This window comes from Lagopus leucura, unplaced genomic scaffold, assembly GCF_019238085.1.
Source record: "Lagopus leucura isolate 7727_CA_CO unplaced genomic scaffold, USGS_WTPT01 Super-Scaffold_100028, whole genome shotgun sequence".
Lineage (NCBI taxonomy): Eukaryota > Metazoa > Chordata > Aves > Galliformes > Phasianidae > Lagopus > Lagopus leucura.
This window is the reverse complement of record NW_024962279.1, coordinates 6,638,967-6,663,217: the sequence shown is the minus strand read 5'-3', so window position 1 is coordinate 6,663,217 and position 24,251 is coordinate 6,638,967. Positions and strand designations below refer to the sequence as shown.

Below are 24,251 nucleotides of genomic sequence, written 5' to 3'. Positions count from 1 at the left end.
GAAGTGTGGTGAGCAGCTCTCCTGTAGAGCAATGGATGGATGGATCACTTCTTGCACCTACCTGGCAGGGTCCTCTGCTCCTGGTGGCGGCAGAGCAACCTTTGTGCCTTTTGTTGTACCAGATAAGATGTTAATTAAGATAGTGCTCACCCGAGGGCTGATTTTAATATATATACACTGCTATTGGCGTATACATTTTGTAATCCATCATTCTGGCTTCATCTGGTTTATCTTAGGTATTGATTCGGCACAAACAGAAATTGGGGAGAAAATGCACTATGGCACCAGAATCGTTTCAGCAAGAATAAGTGGTATAAATGAGTGAAACGTGGTTCCTCTGTGCAGTAGGGTGTTTTGTTTCCCTGGAAGGGAATAATTAAACTTCAAGAAGGAAATACCTGGGTGGATTAACTTTTTCCTGAATGGCAGTATTTGTAGAGGGGCGTTGAGGAGAAACACATCAGCATAGCAGTGCTCCTCGCAGTGAGCTGCCAGCAGGTATGGGAGAGAAAAGTCTTATTCTTTTTGCCTGTATTGTATTGCTGGGATTGACATCAGCTGGAGAGCATCTGGAATAGAAGAGGACAGGGATAACAGTAATTGTGCTGCATCTTGCAAGTGTTTTGGGAAGAAATCCACTTTGGAAGTAGTGCTTTAATGAAAAACTTTACCATAAACCCTGAGATAGGAAAATTGATGGAAGTGTGGCCTCAAAAAAAACAATTTTTTTTTTTTAAAGCATTATACTTTTAGTTTGCCCTGAGTTAGTGTAAGAGAACTGTCATGGCCTGAGTTGATGATTGATCACCTGGTGCAGGGGGTGGCTGGCCCAGGAAGCATGGGGGCATGCAATTCACCTCTGCTTCCCACCTGACTGGGGGGGGGGGACCCTTAATGAGCTCCCTGGGCTCACATAAAGGCTCACCCCTGGAAGGAGAAGGTCTGCTGGGTGAAGGCTGCTTCCTGAGAAGGAGCGTTCTGTTGCTGGAGGCCTGCTTGCCAGTCTGGTGAGTTAACCTTTTTCCTACATATGGTTATTGTTATTCCTAACAAACTTTGCCTGCTGTTGCAAAAAATGTATCAGAAGCAATTTTACTGCTTCCAAGGACCAACAGATGGCTAGGTATTTCATTAACTCTGAGATTGGGCCTTGCAGATCTCGCCTAACAACCTTTTTCTCGTCTATAGGAAAAAGAGGTTTCAGAGCATTCAGCATCTCCCCTGTGAGGCACCTGTATGTGGTACCCGAGCAGCAAGGTGCCCACGTCTGTCTGGAGCTGCCCTGTGCCTGCAGCGTGCTGCCTGCACTGCCATCACTTGGGTAGGTAATTTTGTAGTGATGGAGAAATGTGATTTTGTTGCAGATAACGGGACACGTTTATTTTTCCAACTAGTCATGTTTCTGTGAGATTTTTATCTGGTAATTGTGCTTGTCTGTGGTGTGCAGATTATTACACCTGAGCCTGCTTAGCTCATGATGTCAGTCAGGATTGCTGTGCTAGGAGATGTGATTGACATGCTGGGTTCTTAGGGATCACCTTCAGCAAACCCAGCACCTGCAGCAGAGAAGTAGGGGCTGTGAAGCAGATAGGAGTCTATGAGTGCAGTGTAACCATGGCACTGTGGGGACGGGAGGCAGCTGTGTGGCCAGGCTGCAGGGAGGCTCTGTTCTGTAGCTCTGTGTTAGGTACACAGCTGCATCTGAATCTCCACAGGGTAATATGTTAAACCTTCTCCCTAACCTCTAAAGTGCAGAATGAGAACAGTGGAGAAGGAGCAAGCAATTAAAGGCAAGACAAAAATACCTACTTGTCACAGGGAGGGTTCAATACTTTGTTTCTCTGCTAAAGGGGAAAAAGAAAAAGAAAAAGAAAAAATAAAGAGGGATATAAGCTCAGGTAGTAACTTTAAATTAGCTTAACTTGCTGATACCTTAAGGCTGAGGATTAGTGAATTTAATTATGGGAGCCAGGAAACACATTAAGATAGCATTAGGCCTTAAACTGAGCCCCACGAGGGAATGAAATTAAAGTTGGTTTGTGCTCCCTCTCTGTGCCATCCTGTCTGTGCAGTGCTGCAGCTCTTCCTGCTCTGCCAGCACTTTGTGTTGGCTGTTCTGTGCTTCTGGTGAGCGTGTGAGCACCTGCAGCAGCCTTGCAAGGCACTGAGGTGCTTTATGTTGGGTGGATCTGACGCTTGTTGGGCATGGACAGGAGGTCAGCCATAGAGGCACCCAGTGGCCCAGACTCTGCCCTGGGTGCTGCCCTCCTTTGTGGACATTCCTCTGCTTTGCTGCAGCTCCAGCAGGGAGCATTGAGGCCTTTTGATGCCATGCAGGTGGCTGTTAGTCTGGTGCCAAGTTAGTTCCTGCTTCGCTTTCACCTTCCTGCTCAACTGAGTCTATTATTCATCGCTCCTTTTTATACCTGAGCTTTGTGTTTGCTTTACATTTTTTTTCAGAGAGGCTTAAGATTAAACTGAAGACCACTTTTATGAGGAGTCCTCGTTTGTAGTCAGTTTGCTGATGAGTTCTATGGTACTGAGGAGTTATTTAGTGCTGACCTTTCTCGTGCTTGTTCTGGATGCGGACTCTTCTCCCATTCACTGCTGTGGAGCTGTACACCCCTCGCCTCCTGTTCTTAACATAGAAGCAATACCTTGCCAGGGAGTGTAAGATTGTGTTGAAAAAGGAAAACAATTCACTTGTCTCAGGTTATGTCATTCTTTCTTTTGGTTTTGGTTTGGTTTTTCTTCTTAGTATTCGCTATATATCTTTCATCTGATAAAAATGCAGTAGCCTTTAAATAAAAAACCCCGCTGTTCTGATGTATTGTGTGCTCTGCTGCAATCCAAAGGAGCTGAGAATGTTAAACCTGCAAATACAGAAGAGTTTTGAGGGATAAAAGAGGTTTGAGTCCTTGAGCCCTCGAAAAGCCAAAGAGCATCAGAGAAGTGCACAGCTGTGTTTGTCACTGAGGTGCACACCTGAGGCTTATCACTGCCATGTGAGGGTTGGCTCCACGCTGAGCACAACAGCAAGGTCCCATCCAGCTGAGCTGCTCTGCTCCACTGCTGGAGAATAATCGATGCACTCTGGCCATTTGGACTTCTCTAGGAAAGAAACATAGATAACGAAACAAATGACTGTTATTTGTATCACAGTTGGATCAGCAGTGTCACACAGATGACTCTGGGTTCACGTATTTAATTATATTAAAAATGTACAGAATAACAGACTGAAACAAAAAAAAATGCTGCTGCTTTCTGCAGTTTTATGGCTTTATCTGGTGCGTTTAGCAGCCCCATAATCCATGCTATAGTCTCGGCTGTATGTCAGTTGATATATTCCTTGTTTTATGGATCACTGGAAGATAATTCTGTTGTTTTCCATTGCACCTGTAGTAAATATATGTCAGGATTTTTCCGGTGCTGCATACTCCAGTTTCCAGCTGCTGTATTAATTTCTGTCAAGTACTTTGGCTTCATGCTTGTTCCAGAGATGGTCTGTTTTCATGCTGGGTTAAATCGTTAATCCAGATCCTATTTTTTTCCAAACTAAAAGAAATTATTTGAAATGTGCATTCGAGAGTATTTTCCTCATGTCTTTTCTATCCCTTCTAAAAGAAAAGCAGCCCTCTTGCAGTGCCTCAGAGCTGATGCAGTGCGTTTGCTTTAAATGCACACGTGTGCTTTGTAGCTTTTAAGGCTTGTGACAAAGCACAGCATTGAGCTGCAGAGCCGCAGCAGAGTCAGTCTGCAGAAGAGAGCTGTGCACTCCAATCCCAGCCCTGTATTTGATAAATCTGATATTTTTGGCTTGAGGTAAAAAGGCATTTGGGAATTTGAGATACTTCACCTTGATGATGTGCCAACGCATTGCCTGTATTGTGTAGCTCAGGTAGCTCATGGTTCTACCTGAAGCTCCTGAGCTGTATGCAGCAGCATGAACACCCTCACAGCACAGTACAGTGCTACATTGCTGTTTTAACATGCAAAAATCCTAGCAACACAGCTAATAGTTCACCTATTAGCAGCTGTGCTGTGCTGCACAGGTGCCAGCCCTCCATCAGCAGTGGCACGCTCACATCCTGCTGAGTTCCTCTTGGGATCTTTCTCAGTCACGAATGTTGCTGTTGTGTTCTGTTTTGGATGGGTTGCTGTCTTGTTTTGTTGTTCTGTACATCTCTGACACAGCCAGGACGGCTGTTTCAGGACTTTATTTTTGCTGCGTGTTTTGGAAGTCTGCTGGTTAAAAGCCTAGAAAATGAGGTTTATTTCAATGTCATGGAAATGCAGAGAAAATGGGAAGCTGTTTGAGATTCTCCTAATTGAGCTCTTTCCAATTCACTGAGAAGAAGTTGGTGCCAATTGCTCTATAAATAGTAATTCTGCTTAATAACAGCAAGTTTCTGATTGAACCTACAGGTACATTGCCCATGACCATCACCCCCATTTTATCAGCCTGGGCACCTATTGGGATGCTATGGCAAGGCAGCCTGCAACGTGAGACGTGTTTTCTCCTGCTGTCTTGTAACCAGGGGCCTGAGGTCACGTGCAGCAGAGATTCACTGTCTGCCTGCGGCAGTCCTTGTGCTGCTGTCCCCTTGCTGCACACTGCCAACCCATGCCAACATCCAGACAAGTGTGGGTGCCCATCCATGGAGGTGCCCAAAGCAGCCTGATCTGCTGGGAGCACCCAGCCCGTGGCAGGGCTTGGAACTCAGTGACCTTGAAAGTCCCTTCCAACCCAAGCCGTTCTGTGAACCCATGAGGAGCTGCTGGCACTCTGGGCTGTGCACTCTGAGCTCCTGCAGCCCCAGGGGCAGAGCGCAGCCCGGCTGCAGGTGGTAATGCTGCAGTGCTGAGCCCAACAGCCACCGCCAAGAGGCCTTGCCAAGCGTGCTGACTTGTTTGTCTGTCTTCACATGGGGTCTGCATGCATACTAAGTAGTTCCTCCATGAAAAATCCTTGAATTCCAAAGCTGCTATTCACAGTAATTGCACTTTAAGAGGAAAGAAGGGCATTGCAGTTTTGTTCCTTACAGTGCTCTCTGCACAGTGTCTTCTATAACACCTAAATAAAGCTCAGGCACTTGCCTTGCTTTGTAGTCATGCTTTCCCCTGGTAATATTTTTTTTTGAGACATGAAAACATTATGACATTAAAGGCATCCTCAGTCTGTGCAGGTTCTGTACAAAAATGGAAGGGTGATCAGAGGCAGAAAAAGGTAACACTTGAAACGAGGGACTTTTCAGCTGCTTGGTGTCACCAGGGACAGTGGGACAGCTGCTTGGACTGGTATGGAAAAGCTGATGCTGTGCCCCCTGCACCGACACCTGCACAGCACAGCCCATGTCCTTCCCCTGGATTGCAGGTCACTGATAATATACTGCTAAGCCTTTCTTGCTGTAGTTGAAGGTGGTTATTTATTGATCTGCTCTTGGCAGCTGGTAAAATGCCAGCTTTCAGCATTAGCTACTGGCCTCGTTTTATTTAAACCTTGTAAAATTTCATCATTTCTCTTCAGCAGCGAGAATGTGTAAATGTTTCTCCTGGAATAGTTTAGAATAAGGCTTTTGACCTTCTTCTGCTCTAAACCTTAACACTCTTACGGTTTCAAAAAAGAGTCATGAGAAGTTCCCTCTGGTGCCCTTCCTGTGGCCTTCTGGATTGGTGGCCAATCTGTAGCAGGGCTGTCTTGAAGGGAGCGTGGTGACATTGGGAGCAAAAATTAATAATTACTACCAGCTCAGACCAAATCTGTGGTTTTAAGATTTCTTTTTTGTTGTTGTTTTGTGATTTATTTTTATTTTTGTAGTGGCAACAAAACATCCCTGTATGTCCTTAGACAGCAAAGTGTGAAGTCTGTTGTTTGGAATACCTGCGTGCTGATGGCTCTTGCAGTGTGAGAGAAGGTGCAGGAAAACATCTGGTTGGGGGTTGCTATTTTGACACAGGAGTGTTGGAGAGCACTGCTGGATTTCTTTGTACTACCTGCAGAAATGGAGACAGATGGGGCAAGAATTGCGGAGCCTATTAAAAATCAACCTCCCTGTGTTATTAATATTCTTTTCCACATGTAGATCTCTCTGTAGTGATAAAAGGAACATTTACAGACTGTTGTAATGAAATATCCTGACTGCTGTTACTATGAGTAGGCTCATTCTGTAAGTAGGCCATTCCATGATTCATTTATAAGGAGTTTCTTGAGTCAACTCCAGGAGCATCACTTGTGATGGACAGTGCGTTTACCCATTACTCTTTGAGAATATTCTGTGGACTGTTAAATTTGTTGCCATTCCAAGTCATCCATCTGTTCGGCATCTATTTTCCTAGTATTTGATCCACGTTACCTTTTTTACCTTTTTGGATCCATTCATAGGCTTGCGGAGTGTTCCAGCATAGCTGCACAGCGCTCCCAAGGAAGGCTGGGCACCCCAAGTGATACCCAGTGCAGGTCCTGCTGAGAGCTGAACTGGTGGGATGCACTCATCCACATCCCTGCTGTGAGATATGGTGCTAAATTCCATTTAATAATTGCCCTAATGAGTATTGGAGGTGAGTTGCAATTGCCATTCCAGTGTAATTCAGCTTCCACTCATGGCAGCTCCTAATAGAACAACAGGTTCTGTGCATCTTCTGTCTTGTGATGCTACACATTTCTCTTGGTGAGGCTGATTGTCGATTTGATTTGGGTTTTGCTGCTGAGAAGTGCCATGCTTTGATAGCATGGAACAGCCTTCGGAGCAGATTGTGGAGTAGTTTTTTTTTCTGCTTTATTTTTATTTCAAGTTTGCTGGGCGTTTTGCTTGTCTCCAGATCCTGCAGTACTGCAGAAAAGGCACTGGGTCTCTGTGTACAAAACAGAGGCACCAGGCCTAACGCTGGCCTTTCCATTGCTCACACTTATGGTAAGAACCAGATAGATCCTGAGAGAAGAGGTAGTGTAATGTACAACAGCAGATTTCAGCAGGGTCTAAGCAGATGGAAGCAGGAAATGAGGAGCAGTGACAAACATGACATGCCTTGTATTCTTTGCAATAAATTCATCTGAATGCTGAGTTGCTGTGTATATGTGCAAAATGTCTCCCTCTAATTTTAGGGCTGCAATTTATTTTATTTGGCATCTATATAGCTGTTGGCTTGTCCCCTGTGGCTGTAGGCATAAAAAAATACTTTTTGCAGTTTGTTTGCTGTTGTGTATTTCTTTGCAGCAATTAAGTGTTTTAATTCTTTTTTTTTTCCTCCTAACAGTTGTTTGTGGTTTTAATTCTCTTGTGTCTGACCCGTGTGCCTTTGCTGCAAATGTTACCACTGCTGTGCATCGGCAAGGAAAGTTTCACTGGTGCCATGGAGGGGAGGACGAAAGCTCAGGCTTTGGTTTGGTGCTGTTTTGTGACAGCAGTGTGGCTGCACGCAGGGATGGTGAGCAGTGGTGAGGTCAGAGTACTGCCCAGGTTCCATTCCCAGGCTGTAGCACTAAGCCTTCAGACCCAGTGCCCTCCAAAACCAATTATGGTTATTTTGTGGCATCCAGAGCTACATGTAGCTACATGTAATGCTGACAGCTGGCTGTGTGTAGTTACTCAAGCAGGGAGTAGGGAATGTGGTTGTTCTTGAAAGAATTTGTGTTAGGGGAGTCTATTGATGTACTGCTACACGGACTGCACGGAGAGGTTGTGGATGCCCCATTATAGAATCTGAGAATGGCCTGGGTTGCAAAGGAGCACAGTGCTCATCCAGCTCCAACCCCTGCTGTGTGCAGGTCACCAACCAGCAGCCCAGGCTGCCCAGAGCCACATCCAGCCTGGCCTTGAATGCCTGCAGGGATGGGGCATCCACAGCCTCCTTGGGCAGCCTGTGCCAGTGCCTCACCACCCTCTGAATGGAAAACTTCCTCCTAATATCCAACCTAAGCCTCCCCTGTCTCAGTTTAAAACCATTCCACCTTGTTCTATCACAAAGGCCATGCTGGATGTGGCTCTGGGCAGCCTGATCTAGTGGTTTGCAACCCTGCCCATGGCAGTGGATTGAAACTAGATGACCTTTAATGTTCTGTCCAATCCAGGCCATTCTTCATTTCATCCGGGTACAGCTGCTGAGGAACAGGCTGAGCCCACACTTACTGTTGCTGATGGGACTCGGCGTGAAAGGCTCTGCTGGGAGATGGGTGCAGCACAAGCCTGGCATCCCACCAGAGTCCCGGGGTGCTCATGGGGCATCCCTGCATGTGCATGGTCTGTGAGGGTGCTGAGAAGGACTTGTGTGGAGCTGGAAAGCCAGGAATCCAAAACAAGGATTTTGGGCATGTTCGGAGGTGTGGTTCAGCCCCATCATCAGAGGTCATCAGGGCTTGTTGTGACAAACCTGAGTGTCAGGATAGCCATGCTCTACACATGGGTATGTAGCAGGAAATACCAGTGACAAAGCAGCACAGTTTACTCAGTCAGCTAATTCCACGTTCCATTAGAACAAAGTGAAGAATGCTGCAGATTGGGAGCATGCTTTCATAGCAATCAGTACTTAAATTATTTTTCTCCTTACACCACCTGTTCTGGCAGCTAACAACAATACAGAATTTTATATTGTGTTATTACTTGAAAATGGAAACAAATGGAACAAGGCTGCGTGGCAGTCATTGCCATTCCGTGCTCTCCATTCTCCCGTGGCAGGTCTCTATTAGTCATCATCACCAGCAGTGCAGGCAGGGCTGCTGCTTCTCATGCTGGTGGGCAAACGTTTGCATTGTAGCTCATTGACTCCAGAAAATCATAGTAGAATTGAGACTGCTTATTGCTGTGACTATTTGCTTACTTTAAGTTTGCAGAGACTGATTGAATCTGCAGATGAAGAGCCCAATATTTTCAGTAGAAGTATTGGATTCGTAAATCTTCAGTTCATTCCTTTGTTAAAATTTCACGCTCTGTGAAGAAAAGACTGTAGATGAGGTAACCAAAATGTAGAACAACTTGTTTGATCATCACTCCCACTGATTTTCCTAGCACTGAATTATCCTGGCTTAGGCAGTGCATGTGCTCTGCTGTGTACGGTGCAGCCTCACTGGCTGGTGATCCTGCAGGTAGGATGTGGGGTTACTGTCAGCAGAATTTTGAGTAGGAGCACAAAATGGATTCTCACTTCCAGAAATCAAACTAGTTCCTTACACCTGGGGGCTGTTGGAGGTCATTCCGTGGGTTCAATTGCAATAATGACAGGTTTCATTGCAACACATGGCCTTGCTGTGGCAGCCTTGGCATGGATGCATGCTGAACAGCTATTGTTTGTTACTACATCCCTTCCTGGCATCAGTATTCCTAAGGACAGCAGCACAGCAAATTCTTGTTGAGCATAAGTGTAAATTAGAAGCAAATCCTTGATGACTATGTGATGATTCTAGCAGGCTTTAGTGTATATTAAAGACTGAGCCCACAGGGCTATTAATATCAATTAAATCAGTAACCAACACCAAAGAGGATTTTATTTCAATTCCCAGATAACTTAGAGAAACAATATTGATTTTATTTTTTTTTTCCAGTGGCCACAACCTGCCTGTTGTGTTCAGAGCATTTTTTCCTACTTAGCTGAAATCCTTCACCTTATCCAGAACTCCGCAGTCACTGACATGCTTTATTTTGAGCGTGGGTTCGTAGTGTATGTTAAATGTCTGAAGGACTGTTTAAATAGAGCACCGTGATGATGTAAGATTTGGTGCTTGCTGGACCAATTGTTTCATGCTGAGTGATTCTGGATCACTGCAGAATCCATTCTGAGTGATAGGTTCAGAAAAACGAGGTAGGAAATAAGCAGAGAAACAGTAGTATGTTTGGTATTTGGGGTGAAGTACTGTTAAGAAGTGTATTTTAACATGGAAAAAAGGAATTTTCAGTAGTGCCTTAATGCTTTTGAAGAAAACAGAATAACAAAATAATTCATTCGCTTGTATTTTTTAATTAGTAAATTAAATAGGAGTTAGAAAGCATAAAATCATGAGAATGCTGGTAACATTCTCCCTGTTTACCAGTTGACAGTGCTGATTTGACCATTGTTCAGTATGACTGAAGAAAAATAAATTTGGATGTGTTTCAGATGTTTTGGGCACTGCTTAATGTGAATAATATGCCTCAGGAAAACTTGCAGTCCACTGATTTCACCTTAGAATCTGAGCAAGCAATCCAGCAGAACCACAAGAATTAGATTTAGAAACAATTTTGCTGCACGCTCCCAATCAACCTTTTTCTTAGAAAATGGTCTAATTAAGAACAAAAATAGCCATTACAAAATCGTGTTCCATTGCCATTTCCTTTTGCTTCCTCACTCAGCTTTGCTGGAAAACAAAACCTCGTTCTGCCAGCACTGAGCACCAGGGCTGATGCTGCCCTTACGTGAGGTTTGTGCTCCTCGTGCTGCTGCAGCTTCGCAGAGCTGTTTGTTCTGCAGCCACTCGGTGTACGACCTTGAGCAAGGCAGCAAGGGCTAAATTTTTCAGAAAGTGGTCTTTAATTAGGCAAATTTCTGTTCACTGCTGTATGCCTTGGGGCTGCTTGAAGCGGGATGCTGGAAAAATGCATTTGTTGGGCCTTGCTTGTCTGAGAAGTCAGAATTGCATGAATAAAGAAAATGCTGTGACCTTGGCTGCCTGCTTTAGAAGCAGTACAGATCAGTGTGTGGTAGTGAACCTGTGTTGGTGTTGCAGAATGGTGGGGCTGGTTGGAAGGACGTGGCTGAGGAGCTGAGAGCTGCCATGTGCTCACTCCCAGGCTCTCTTAGTACTCAGCAGCTCCTGGTTGTCCTTTGGTTCCTCACCAAATGCACCCTGAGTGCAGGAAGCACAAGTCCTGTCTGTAGATGTGTTGGCTGAGCCCAACCTCCTTGAGCTGCCTCATTGCAGGGTGCAGTCCCACCACCTGTCCATGTCTGTGTCCATCTCCTGCTGGGACTATGGACCCATACTCAAAGCATGTCAGTGAGTGGGGAGCATCACCTCCTGCTGGCAGCCAGGATGTGCTGCTCCTCATTAAGCACATCCCCCAAATCTGTGTCCCCAGAGCATGTGGTCACTTACAATGTTTGGTACAGTCAGTGGCTGCTGCATCTTGTTCTTCCTCATCTCTGGAGCAGTTGGATAGGCAGAGGGTTCTGAAATAGGCAAGAAGTGGCTCTCTTTGTTAATTCTAATGTGTGTAATGGTTGGTATGCTTCAGAAATAAAGGGATATGCCTGCAACTTTCTAGGTCCTCTGCAGGCAGAAAGCTGGAAGGTCATTCCGTACAAGTTTGCTGTTTTCTGAAAGCTAGAGCCTAAAATGGCAAGTCCTGATGTGACAAGACAAATACCAGCAGAAGAAAACAAATGAAAGAAAATACCCCAAATATTTGTACTGTTTCCATGACTTCTTTGAATTATATATTAAAAAAAAAGAAAAAAATCCCTCATTCTGCCTGGCTGCCATAGAGCAGCTGTGCCAGCAGCCATCAGCCCACTGGTGCATGTGGTTTGATGGAGAGCACTCGTTGGAAATGTGTAACTGACTGCTGCCAGGGAACTTCTCACAGGCTTTACCTGATGGGGGTCACTCATGTGAGTCTGCTGTCCTTTTTTTATGTGTGTAGAAGCTTCCAGTTCTGGACAACCTTTTGGAAAAGTCCTGGAGAGCCGAATACAGCTGCAAAACCTGTGGCAGGCTATTTAAAGACATAATAGAGCATGGCACAAAAGTAAGACCTTTCTCTGGGCTCTCTAATGCAATTATATAGCAAGTATGTAACTTTATCAGGACTATTGTTGAGCTTTCAAAAATTCTATAGAAAAGTTGGTATTTTCTGCTCCTTTAATAGCAGGTCGGTGTGTGCATGTGGCTGCCAGTTTTATTGGCAGCTTTATTAACTTCCTTGCTGCCACAGTGAGAGCTGAGAAACAGCACTTGTTTCTCTCCACTTCAGACTTTTTTTTCCCTGGTTTTGCTTTTTCACTTCAAGCTGCACTGTCCCAGAATCCCAGCTGGAGCCAGCACCCTATTGCACTAAGTGCTATATGTTAAAGGAGCAGTGTGTAATGTAGTAAATAATGCTACAGGTGTGGATAAAACTGTAGCCTTTTCATTTTTTCCTCCACTGTTTGGTCTATTGCATGTGTATTCTGTGTCTGTCTGATGAGGAAACGTTTAGATCTGATTCATCAGATTCGTCAAGGTAAAGGTGATCCTAATGTTAAATAGAAAGTCTCACTGATTTCTTGAGGCTGCTCATTTGTTAGAGAAAGAGAAGCATTGATATGCAGTAATGAATTGAATTCATAATGTAGTAAACATGCATGTGTTGTTTTTCCAGGTGAGTTTAAAGATTGTCACTGCGATATCATCACGACAAATACTTCTGAGGAGAAGTTCTTACTTCACCACGTGAGTTAACCAGCATTACCAGCAAAGTCCTGGGGATGCCAGCAGTGTGGGGTGTGATTTCCAGTGTAGCATTGAAGAGAGGTTTCAAGAAGGCATGTGCTGGCAGGGAGGAGGCCAACCAGCCAGAGGTAAAATGATTAATAAATAATTTTTACGTAAGGAAAGAAGCATTTCTGAAATGTCAGTAGCTACTACATAAATACACGTGCCATTATTTGAAACTGCAGTGATAAATCCATGCTGTGTGACAGAATTATGGTCTGAGCAATGAGTTGTGATGTCATGGAACAGAAGTTGGACCAGTCATTAGAAGATGAAAGCGGATCGAGTACTTTTATGGTCAGAGGAGAAGGCAGGAGTTGTACGCAGGGCTTTCTGGCCTCCAGAATCCTTGTCCATAACCATACTAAGAGTGCTGTGTGCTGGACATGCTTTCTCCTTCATGCCAGTGTTATGTACAGCCTCCGGTCAGCACGAGTCAGAAATAAGGGGAGATGCCTTCTCAGCTGGTCACATAAATACTTCATTGCTGAGAAATTACATCATTCAGCTTATATTTGGAGTAAGGCGTTCAGAAAGTCTGTGTCACCCAAAATGTTGAATTTGCTTCAGTTTTCTTGTCAGTGAGTACATGTGAGGTAACCATTTGCTTTCTGTGGCAATATTGATTGCTGTAAATAATAACACTCCAAGCAGATGAAAACTTTTGCTCCAAAAATAAATACTCAGAGCAGCCAAAGGGAAAGAAAGCCATCAGCAAGCTCAGGGCAGAAGTTACCAATGGAATCTCCAAAAAGGTTGGAAAAGTAAGGCTTACTGACTGGTAGCGATGGGTGTCTTAGCATTGTCAGCAGCTATTGCTTCATTCCTTAGGACCACGTGTGGTGATAAGGCATGAATTTAAATCTGGTTCTGGAAAACACAATTGGTGCCCACGTGTCACAGTGTGACACACAGAAGTCAGCCAGGGTAGGTAAGGATCTTGTGCTGGCCATGTGTACGTTCATTTTCTTCAGTGCCCAGTGCCCATTTATGCAGATTCTGCTCAAGTTAGTTATGTTCTCTGGGATCAGCGGCCACTGGAGTCAGTAGTTACTCATTCTTCTCTTTTGACAGGGATGTATAATCTTTTTGTTACCGGTATTATGTGTCTGGAGCATGCAAATTCATCTTTTGACAAGCGTGGCAGTGCTTGTAAATAGCACTTACATGAGTGCTTGTATGTCTGACTGTGGGTCATCCAGAAGCAAAGAACTTGCAAGGGTGTTGTTTCTGTCTAACAAAGCCTTATTTATTGTAGGGGCAAACTATGAGGGGAGTCAGTGCTGGCAAATTCCTCTGTTTTCTTACAACTGCATTAATTTCTTTCTTCCCTCTCCTTCACCTTTGTAACCACAACCTTCCTGCCTAGCATGGAAGCACCTCTCTCCAGGACCAGGTTACAAGGCACAGAGGACTGCTTCCATGCATTTGAGGGATGTTCTACCCTAGGCTTTCCGTGGAGCAAGAGCTGCAGGGCACCATGTGCCATTCTGCCCTCTGCACCTCCATAAGCAGCCAAAGGTCTCTGATCAATGAGCGGGTTCTGTGTGCTCCTCTGCTCCTGCTGGGACACAGCGGTGGCTGGAGGGGATGGATGGTGGGGAAGCTGTCCAGCCTGTGGATGGGGAGCTGAGGATAAACCTGCTCCCAAATCGGGTACCTTCATTTTCTCACCAGAACTGAGAGTTCACGCTAAATAAGCGGTCAGTGTCTTTAGGGTGGCTTTAATGATCCTGTGTAGCTAACCAAGGCTGTCAGCGAACTGGGATTTCTGCTCCAGGGTGAGATGTTTCGGGCTGGAGATCGTTGCTGGCAGTTCTGGCAGAGGCTGTGGTTTTCAGGCCTGGGCTGTGGAAGTGCTTCCTGAGCTATTCATCTCTGCCCTGCGCACAGAAGCCATGTTTGGGGATCTGTCTGCCTCTTTCAGGGCACTGGCTGAACTGCAAAGAGCATAAAAGCTTCCCTTCACTTTTCTCTGGTGCCACCGCAGTAGCTGGCAGCCGAGTGAATGTGTGAGTGTGTGTGTGAGGGCAGCTGGGCACAGAGGGCCAATTCACAGCCTCGCCAGCCCCTGCTCTGCTTTGTTGGAGAGCCAGGGCCTGCCCAGGAGAGGACAGATTTCCTGGCTCCTTCCCCTCTCCAGCTGCACCGCGCAGAACCTGTTAACGTGCATTGATGTGCCACTGCGGATAGGCCAGATGCAGGGCAGAAAAGCACGAGGAAGCCCACACTGACATCACTTGTGGGCTCGTCTCACAGCTTTTAGCAACTTCTCCCAAATCAATTGCTCCCCAAACTTTTCCATCTCCACCCAAAAACACACGTCAGCTGGTGCTCTAAGTCTGCTGTCGTGTCCCCTGCTGTTCCCCCACTGGAGCCTGTTTCTGCTTTCTCGTACAGCTTTGGCCAACTGCTGCCGGTTTCCTTTGGCACGGACAGGCACTGTGATCCTCAGCTGGGAGCCTTTCATTTGGGATTGCAAACTTTGGAGAGAAGGCACTGAAAGAGTTCAGTGTAAAATTAAAAGCCTGCTTGGAGAGATTTCTGATGCTGACCGATTAACAGCAACAATCTCTTTGCTTTCAGTGCTTAATGGGCTGCATTAATTAAGCAAGGGATGAGTTTGGATGGGAAAATGGAGTGTAATTGTGGGAATCAGCCTTAGCTCTCAAAGTGTGCAGGCTGTCCCTTGGTTTGTGAAGAACATTCTTTCGTAGACACCTTAGACTCTGCTTTCCAAAATGTAAGAAGGCCTTTGCATTCTGAAAGCACCAATGGTTCTGTTAATTTTTTTTCTATGAACCAATTTCATCTGCTGAGCAGCAGCACACAGCCCTCACCCTGAGCCCATTTCATTACTGACTGCTGCTACCTGCTCTGGGAAGTCAGTATACAGTTCTGATTTTTTTTATGTGGACACGAACATGGCCATGGTATCGTTGTGGATGAGTGCTGAAATGAGCGTGTTATTGTCAGGGCTTTTTGACAAATGTCATTTTAAAAGCATTTCTGGGAGGGTTTGTTGTTTTTTTGTGGTTTTTTTTTTTTTTTTGGAGTTATTGTTTCTCTTCTGTTCTGACAGTTGGCAAACATCAAAAAAGATCTGCTAAGGAGACAGATGCTGACTTAGTGGGTACACAGTTTGAATGACAAACCAAGATCAACAGATCATTATTTTTCACAGCAAGCAAAGAAGAGCTGAGAGAAATGGCTCATCTTGGTGCCAACCTGTGCCAGAAGCATCTCTCATGTTCCAGAATGCCACACAACAGGAGAGGCTCTCTGCACCGTTTTGGGGTTTTGCACTGTTTGATTGCAATTATGTTCTTTTTCCATTTGGGCCACTACCAGTTGGCTCAAAGCACTGCCTTTGCAAAAAGGAGACTGATAACCTCATCTGCTCCGATTCCAATCAGAGGTAATAAGTTGTTGTATGTGGATTCAGTTAATAGCAGTGGTAATTCCACGTAACAGTCATTTTATACTTCTGTGCGCAGCTTCTGAGGTTTGAGTGCTGCTGGATTGATAAACTCAGCATATTTTTCTGCAGGTCACTGGAACAGGCTGCCCAAGGAGGCTGTGGATGCCCCATCCCTGCAGGCATCCAAGGCCAGGCTGGATGTGGCTCTGGGCAGCCCGGTCTGCTGGTTGGCGACCTGCACACAGCAGGAGGTGGAAACTTGATGATCATTGCTGTCCTTTTCAACCCAGGCTGTTCTGTGACTCTGTCAAGTCCTGCACTTGTACACAGCAGCAGATGATCTGCCCAACGCCTTTCCTGTCCTGGTCCTGGAAGGTTTCTTTGAGCAGCACAGCCATGTAACAGAACATGAGTGCGATGTGCCAAGCCATTGGGAAGCCTGTGTATTCTTTTACACTTTGAACACAGCAATAGTACTGGTTAGGCTATAATTACTTGTCTGCTTGTGTTAAACAAAAGGATTGTTGTGTTACTTAAAAAGCCGAGTTTTCAAATGCAGGTGATTAATTGCACAACCTGCTCTATTTGTCCCTCAGATGGAATCTGATCACTGGGATCCCACCTGTGGTTAAGGGACCTCCCACATAAGTGGCCATGTGCTGCTGCAGGCTGTGGCCGTGTGAATCCAATTGATGCTGCAGAAGGTCCCCATTTTGCCTCAATCTCTTCTTGCTTTTGTTCTTTTTGTAACTAAGTGACAATTTAAGTCTCCTTAGTGTGAGCCAATAATGGTGTGAACTAGCTAGGCTAGCCCCAGTCACTGTGAAGGCAAACAGGCACTCGGTCAGCCCTTGTCTTCTGGCTGGAGCAGAGAACTCACTCTGTTCTCGTTACTGCCAGTAGGCAGTGGAATGCAGGCAGGTGACTGACCAGGGTGATCTCAGGTTGTTGCTTCTGAGTCACGGCAGTCATTTTCAGCTCAATATTTCTTGAGCACCAGAAGCTTCTAAATGGTGGAGTGAAACTTCTGAGCAGCTCCCATCGTGGGTGTGCTCGCTCCCAAGTTAGAAATGCGGGTTACAGGCCAAGTGCTCTATTGTGACTCTGACAGATGCATCTTTCTCTTTCACTATTAGCTATAAAAAAAAATTACAAAAAGGCAAAACTGGTGCTGCCCTTCCTCCTTTGCTGGGATCAGCCAGCACAGGCTGACACAAGCCTGCCTCTGTTAGTTCTGAACCTGTTGTTTTCTCTGGTAGGGCAGCATCTTTGAGCATAACTGCATCTGCTGAAAGTAGAGAATAAACCAGTTTGCTCTCAGTGTCTGTGTGTGACTCTGGGATGTGAGAGGAGCAGGCTGTGGGAGGAGGGCAGCTCTGCTCCTTTGGCCCCAGGTGCCTCCATGGGGAGTTCTGGTGATGAATTGACAACCTGTGAAATCATGACGTCTGCACCCAGTCACACCGCTGACCTTCCTGCATCTTTCCCACTGCCTGCTGCTCAAATTTCAGCATGGAAGAGAGCAAGTGGAGTTGGTTGCTGGGGCTGGAAATGGCTTTCTGCAAGTAACGGCAGCTCCAAAACTGTGCTGTGTATGGAGAGCACAGCCTTTGTTTTGAAGTACTGCAAGGCAGTACAGGATTTCAGGAGAGGTGTTGTTTTGCCATTCCTGGGCTACTGTGAAGAAGATGGAGAAAGCACTGTTTTTCTGGGAGACAAATACTGTATGCTTCAAAATGAGAAGGAATTCCTAATGCAAAATGAAGAGACGGCTTCAAAATGGTGCTGTAGGAAGGAGATGTTTTCTGGGCGTTTAATTATGGGGCTGATCTGAATGGGAACATCCAAGTCTATTTTGATGTGATGATTGCAAACAAAGCTAATGCAGTTTGCAGAGGCGTCAGTCAGAGTCGATGGGAGTTTGTTTCCCTCAGTCACAAAACTGCACCAGGCGCCGCAATTAAAACCTTTTTTTCTGTGACTTGCTGGTACGTCAGGCATCAGCACGAGGTTAGCAGAATTCTGAGTTATCTTGTTCAGAATTCAGTAGGAATTTCTGTGCTATGAAGACATGCTGGTAGTTTCACAGCAGATCTTCCTTATGAATATGTACACTGAAGTGCCTCAGCATGCACGGTGCAAACCATTACGTGCACGGATGTGTGTTTGTTTTAATCTCCTCGAATTCAAATGTAACTCTGCTCTTCTTGCTGTTGACTCTGCTCCCATCAAGCTCTACGCCATCGACTGCATTACTTTACTAGATGTGTGCTGGGAACATGGATGCCATAAGGTGTGTTTTCCTCATTCCTCTCTGAGATTTCTTGCCTTTGTGGCCTCTGGTTTTCCCTGTGTTAAGCATTTTGAATTTTTGTTCCTTCTCATGCTCTCCCACAACAAGACATAGGAGTGTCTCAGTCTGTTTTCCTCTAACCACTGAGGGAAGACAGAAATGAGAAGAAATCGTTCTCCAAGTTATTCACCCACTGTGGTGTGAAGGTTGAGGGTTTTCAGAGTGGGAGGGTGCTGAAGACCTGAGTACTAGTAAAGAAAACAAGGTTTTTTTCCTCATTAATTTCTCCATGTATCTCTTATTTAGGGAAAGATGAGCAAAAACCATGGACACACCAGCTGTGCTTTTGCTCAGATCAGGGAGATGTCAAATGAGATGGCAATGAAGGAATAAAATGGTTTAAAAGAAGTAAGTGCAGCTCCTGGTGAGACATCACGGCACAGAGGAGGAATGGGCTGGGGAGCATCTGGAAAAATGGGGATCTACAAACGATTGAATGCCACAGTGATCTTAAAGAATTGCTTATCAGCTTGGTGAGTTAGTGTTTTGTTCAGACAGCTTGGGAGTTGGAGAGGGAAACTGGGGCATTGGGGAGGAGTAAGTATGCAATTCCTGCATCTATCAGAGCAATAACGGGGCAGGTGTGTAAGTCTGCCCTGGAAATGCTTGAGCAGACCCTCTCCAGGGCCTGGCTTAGTTCTCAGAAGAGCTCAGAGGGGTTTCTTGCTCAGCATTGGGTAAGGGAAGTGCAGGTGGGGCTCTTAAAGCACAGATGGAAGACATCCACTGTGTAATTTCTAATGGCTTCTTTCAGATTTGAGATTCTTTGTCCCCAGATCAGTAATTACAAGAAATTGCAAGTCTGATGCTAGGACACAGATCCTGAATAACTCTAAGGCAGCATAACTCCATTGAACTCAAGGACTGCAGCATCTTTTCTTCTGTTCTTGAACGTGGATGAACAGATTGCCTTACACAGCTGTGGTATAACAGGGGTTAATCATTATTCAAGTGCTGCTGTGCCTAATGTTTGTTGACATTTAATTGAAACAAAGCCTAGGAAAGTGAAAACGAGAGTAGGAGATTTCCTAAATCAGTGCGTCTAAGTGGGGGAGAATTTAATTTCTATGTTGGAAATTGCAAGTTTGACTCAAGAGCTGAGTTAAGCTTTCCTTCCTGTTTGTATTAGAATGGATCAGTTTCTAATTCGTATAAATTAAGTCCTTTATTTAAAAAGAAGAAGGAATGTGGGGGAGATGCTTTGTTATCATTTTCTGTAAGTTGTTCTTTTCCCATCTGTTAGTTTTAATATAGTTTTTATGCATCTGAAAGTAAACACACTTTTTCCTGCACGACATTCCTCCTGCTGCTCCAGCGTCCCAATGTAAGTTACAATACATGCTACACTCCAGTAGAAAAGCATCACTTTTTTTTCCTCCCAACAATTACCAAAGGTTACACCAGGTGCAAAGGCATTAGTTGATTTAATGTTTCAGAACCATTCAAGAGAAAGTGCACTTGTCACTTTCCAAACTGTCTAATGCTGCCTTTGCCTCCAGCGAAACAAAAGAGGGTTTTGTTTGCGCTGCAGAAGGGTTTGCTCGTGAGCTGTTGCCACTTAATTGTTGACATTGTACCTTTGCATTGCTCTTAGTTCAAGGATCATAAACTTGGTCAGGTTGATTACTTACCAATTAATCTCAAATGGATTTCACCGTCTAATCTAATTACTTGCATTTCTGTTCTGTGCTGCTGTTACACCTCTTGTAAGGCTTTCAGCAAACTCAATACTGACAATGTACAAGGATGCTGAGGCTTGGCATTTATAAATGTCAGGAATCACACGTGCTCGTTTCAGTTTGGTCTTTGTTTCTGGCTGTCCCAGTTACAGACGAGCCCCATCGAGGTGGTGTCCCTGTCTGAGCTGTTTGTTACATCTTGATCATAGCTGTCTTACGGGGCAGTCACGTTCTGGTCTGCCAGTCCTATTCTATTATCTTCTAGTGAAGAAAAAAAAAAGCTGCCTAATACCCTAATGATAGGCTCATGAAATCATGAAGCGTGTCATGCTGCGTAGTGGAAGATAATAGCTATGCCAATAACAGCAGCAGAACTTGTAAGCATTTATTATTGGAAAGCACGAGAATATTTTAAACACAGCTTCGGAACGGGTGGGTGAGCAGCCAGGACTGAGCCTCTGTGAGAGGCGGCTTTGTGTGCTCTGCTGGGTACTGCAGGCTGCTCCGAGGAGGCCGAGGGAAGTGGTACCTTCTCCTTTTTTAATGACAAGTATGTTAATTTGTGTTTCCATCCCTCTCCCTATGCCTCTGCTTATTAGAGCAAATCTGCGAGTCTCAGGGAGGTGGTGTTGAAGAGGAAGGTGGAGATCACACTGAGTGACAGTCAGGAGTGGTTGCACGTGTGGGTTGGTGGCTGGTCCAGATGAACTTAGCGGTCGTTCCTTAGCCTTAATGATACTGTGAAATAAGCCATTGGCCAATTTTTCCTTAATTAGTATCAATAATTACTTTGTAATTTCATCTGTACCAGTCAGCATGCTAGGCTTGGACTTGCTCATGTCCTGCTGCAGTGGGCAGAGCTGTGTGGAGGAGGGTGTCCAGGTCCAAGGGGCAGAGAGCTGTCTGAGAAATCAGCTCCCATGTGTCGGACTAATGCAGTAAGGGAAGATGGCAGAAAAATAATTGCGTTCTCTTTGTTAATGAAAGATCAGTTCAAGTCACTGATGGCTTCACCAGCTTAATTACTTTGCAGCGGCGGCAGTCAGAGCCCTTGGTTCGAGGTCTGAAATAGCAAGTGTGTGTAGATATTCTGCAGTGAACAAGGCTGTTGTGTGCAATGGCAGTTCAGGGATATGGAGGTGCACGTGGAGAAGTGCAGGAAAAAGAGATGAGGTGCTTGGTGAAGGGCAGGGACATCTCCCAACCCAACAAGTGCTGTGTGCGCGGATGTGTGCTTGTTCTGTGTGAGAGTTGCTGTGTTCAGCTATGTGCACGTTCTGCAGGGGATCCAGCAGACAGTAAAACATAGACAGTGATTCAATAGAACCCAGAGGGAACAAGTAATGTGATGCAAATATTGGGCCCAGCCAATCTATAGTAAGGATTTATAAGGCAGACAGCGATTGGTGAGTAAAATGGTTATCTCCCACTTCTACGTGCAAGATGAAGAAAATGTCCAAAGAGGCCCCAACAAGGGTGATAAAAGCATTTTTGAGTTTTGTGAAGGAAAGTGAATGTTTGCTTTGGGGAGTAAAGGGACAGAGGAGTGGTCCTGGCTTTGTCCTTGAGAGTTTTGTATGGGATAACACTGTGCTGCACCGTATGTGAGCATGTGACACCAAAGTTACCAGGATGCACCTAGAGACCTGTGAAGCAGGGCTGATTTCAGTGCTCGCTTGGATTAATGCTTCTTGGCTGAGTCAGGCCCTGCATTTTTCCCTGGTTATTTCAAAGGCTTGGGTCAATAGCAAATTAATCAACATCTCAGAGCAGTGTGTTGGTAAGGGCCAACTCATCATAACCAGCTGTCCAAACAGCAGTTCTATCGACATCTGACTTTTGAGTACTTCTTAAGTTCAAATGCATGTTTTGTGATAATATGAAAAAACTGCTGCTATTCAGTCGTTGACCCAAAATCTTTGTGGAACATTGGAGTTCTCACTTTATGTTAGCTTTTCTTTTTTTGGTTTCCCATTTAGAGCTGCAAGACGTGGCGCAGAGCAGTAGAAGTGTGTGGTTACCTTCAAGATTGCATTCAAAGGACCAAGGGGGATCTGTCCTGTGCTGGCACATCGCACCCTGCCCTGTCCTGACTTCCTTGCTGGCAGTAAGATGCCAACAGCCATGCTGGGTGCTGCATCACTGGGTTTTATCACTCTGGGATCATCATTTCTGTGGTGTGCCTTGCCAGGCTACGCGTTTCTGTATCGTCTGACTTGTAATTATATCCCCTCGGTGAAACAGTTTTCTGATAAACTGGAAGGACTTATTCATCTGCTTCTGCTGAACTATGTATAGAACTGAGCCGCAGCCGTGATTTGTACCCTTGTAGTTGTTTATTATTCCTTCCTGGGAGTCTCAATGCCTGTTGGAGAAATCTGTGGTGTGGGATGGTGTCGTGGCAGTAGTGAAGAGCTGGGTTCAAAGTGGGAGGCAGCCATTCCAGAACGTTTTTATTTTTAGATCCTCCTTTCCTCAGTCTTGGATGCTGCCTCTCTGCCCTCCTTCAGTCTGATTGCTGCCAAGCTGTGCGAGACAACTTCAGACTGACATCCAGCCACAGCTTGAAATGCGCCTTGAAATCTGTTTTAATTAGATACGAGCCATAATAATTTAATTACAGATCCACCCACTAAATTGTCTGTTTTGAATTTTAGCAGCCACATTGTACACAGAAACAAAATGTTTGGAGCAGTTCCCTCTGATTCCTAGCAAGGGCATTGAAGCTAGGAGTGCAACGGCAGTGTGCTCTGCTTGTTTTACCTCTGGCTTGCTTGTCACCACACAGTGTGTAGCCTCTCAGAGCAGGGGACAGTGGAGCTGTGCAGGGTCTGGAGCACTGGTCTAACGGGGAGCAGCTGAGGGGGCTGGAGTGCTTCAGTCTGGAGAAGAGGAGCTCAGGGGAGGCCTCATCTCTCTCTATAGCTGCCTGAGCAGAGGTTGTGGCAAGAGGGAGATCAGCCTCTGCTCCTGGGTAACAGCAATAGGATGAGAGGGGTTGGCCATGCTTTGCACCAAGGCAGATTCCAGGTGGGATATGAGGAACAGCGTGTTCTCCAAAGAGCTGTCAGGTGCTGGCATGGGCTGCTCAGGGGGTGGTGGGGTCACCGTCCCTGAAGGTGTTCAAGAAACATGGAGATGTGGCCTGAGGGATGTGGGCAGTGGGTATGGTAGGGGTGGGCTGGGCTTGGAGATCTTGCAGGTCTTTTCAAACCTCTGTGGTTCTGTGGTCTACATAGAATATTCCAAGTTGGAGGAGACCCACGAGGCAGCTGGAACTTAGCTGCCTGCTCCTGTGGGTGTTTCCTAGTGCTGAGGAAGCCCCAGAGACAAGAGTGGGCAATGGATGGCTGGAGCTTGAGACGTATTCCATTGCCATATGAACAGACCTGTCAAATAACTAGTTCCTATCAACTGAATTAAATGGGCATCAGATGTTGAAGATGGAATTCCATCTTTCATTGTAGATATATAGAGACTGTTGTCCCAGAGGAATTGCTGCTGGGAACAGTGTTGGGGTTGCTATGCAGCGATCTGCATACCATGAGATACAGCTGTCTGAATTTGCAATTAAGAAGAAGATTGATAACTGTTAGGTCCTTGGCCATGTGTAGTAATTAGAATAGACAAAGCCACTTGGTCATGTGAGGGTGCTGGCTGGTATGCGATGCCATGCAGCAGGGCAGTGAGTGAGGGCTGTGCTGCACGAGAGGCTGTGTCTGAGCAGTGGGCTGGGGGTGGCCCTGAGCTCTGCTGCAGAGCACTGCTCAAGCCCTCAGGCGGATGCATGCATGCATTGAATCCTCCCAGTGGTGTCCATCGTGAACAGAGATGGCTATTCTTAGGGACAGGGTGACAGCAGAACTGTCCTGGGGAAAATACTTGCTAACATGCCAAAGTGCTGTGTGAGCAAACCTGAAACACTCTTTACTGATCAAGTGGGAGATGCTAATATGATTCGTTCTGAATTATCTAAAAGAAGGCATTAAGTAATGTTCTTGAAGGGCTTCGTGTTTTACTTCAGTATGTCTGAAGAAATACTGCTGTAGAGAACATTGTAGTTGACAGCACAAATTCTGTAATTCTCGTTAGCTCTATGGTGTAACATTTATTTTTACTTTGCTAGAGTTGCAGATTCAATGCAATCTTCAGGTTTGAACTGTTCTGTACCTTCATATTCACAAATGAGTAATCTCCAGCTTGATAATTTCTTCATTCTTACGTGTTCTTCAAGAACCTTCTTCAAGAACATGTAAGTTCTTGAAACTTGTGAAGGATGTTTTTTTTCCAAAATTTTGGACAGCTATTCTGATGAAATCCTGTTAACAGGATTTCTTAGTGGTGAGCAGTTGGTTGAAA

At 45.4% G+C, this 24,251-nt stretch overlaps 2 long non-coding RNA genes across 2 annotated transcripts in view; both read left to right on the top strand.

Annotated features, from left to right (window-relative positions):
* Positions 1–68: 68 nt before the first annotated feature.
* LOC122185253 lies at positions 69–12,361 on the top strand. The gene is made up of 3 exons (XR_006180811.1): positions 69–1,007; positions 1,189–1,321; positions 12,327–12,361. It is a non-coding gene; the product is annotated as an uncharacterized LOC122185253 (long non-coding RNA).
* Positions 12,362–12,490: 129 nt separating this feature from the next.
* The window catches only part of LOC122185252, a 50,144-nt gene continuing 38,383 nt past the window's right edge, over positions 12,491–24,251 (top strand). The window contains exon 1 of the long non-coding RNA XR_006180808.1: positions 12,491–12,525. This is a non-coding gene — a long non-coding RNA (uncharacterized LOC122185252). The remainder of the gene's footprint in view (positions 12,526–24,251) is intronic.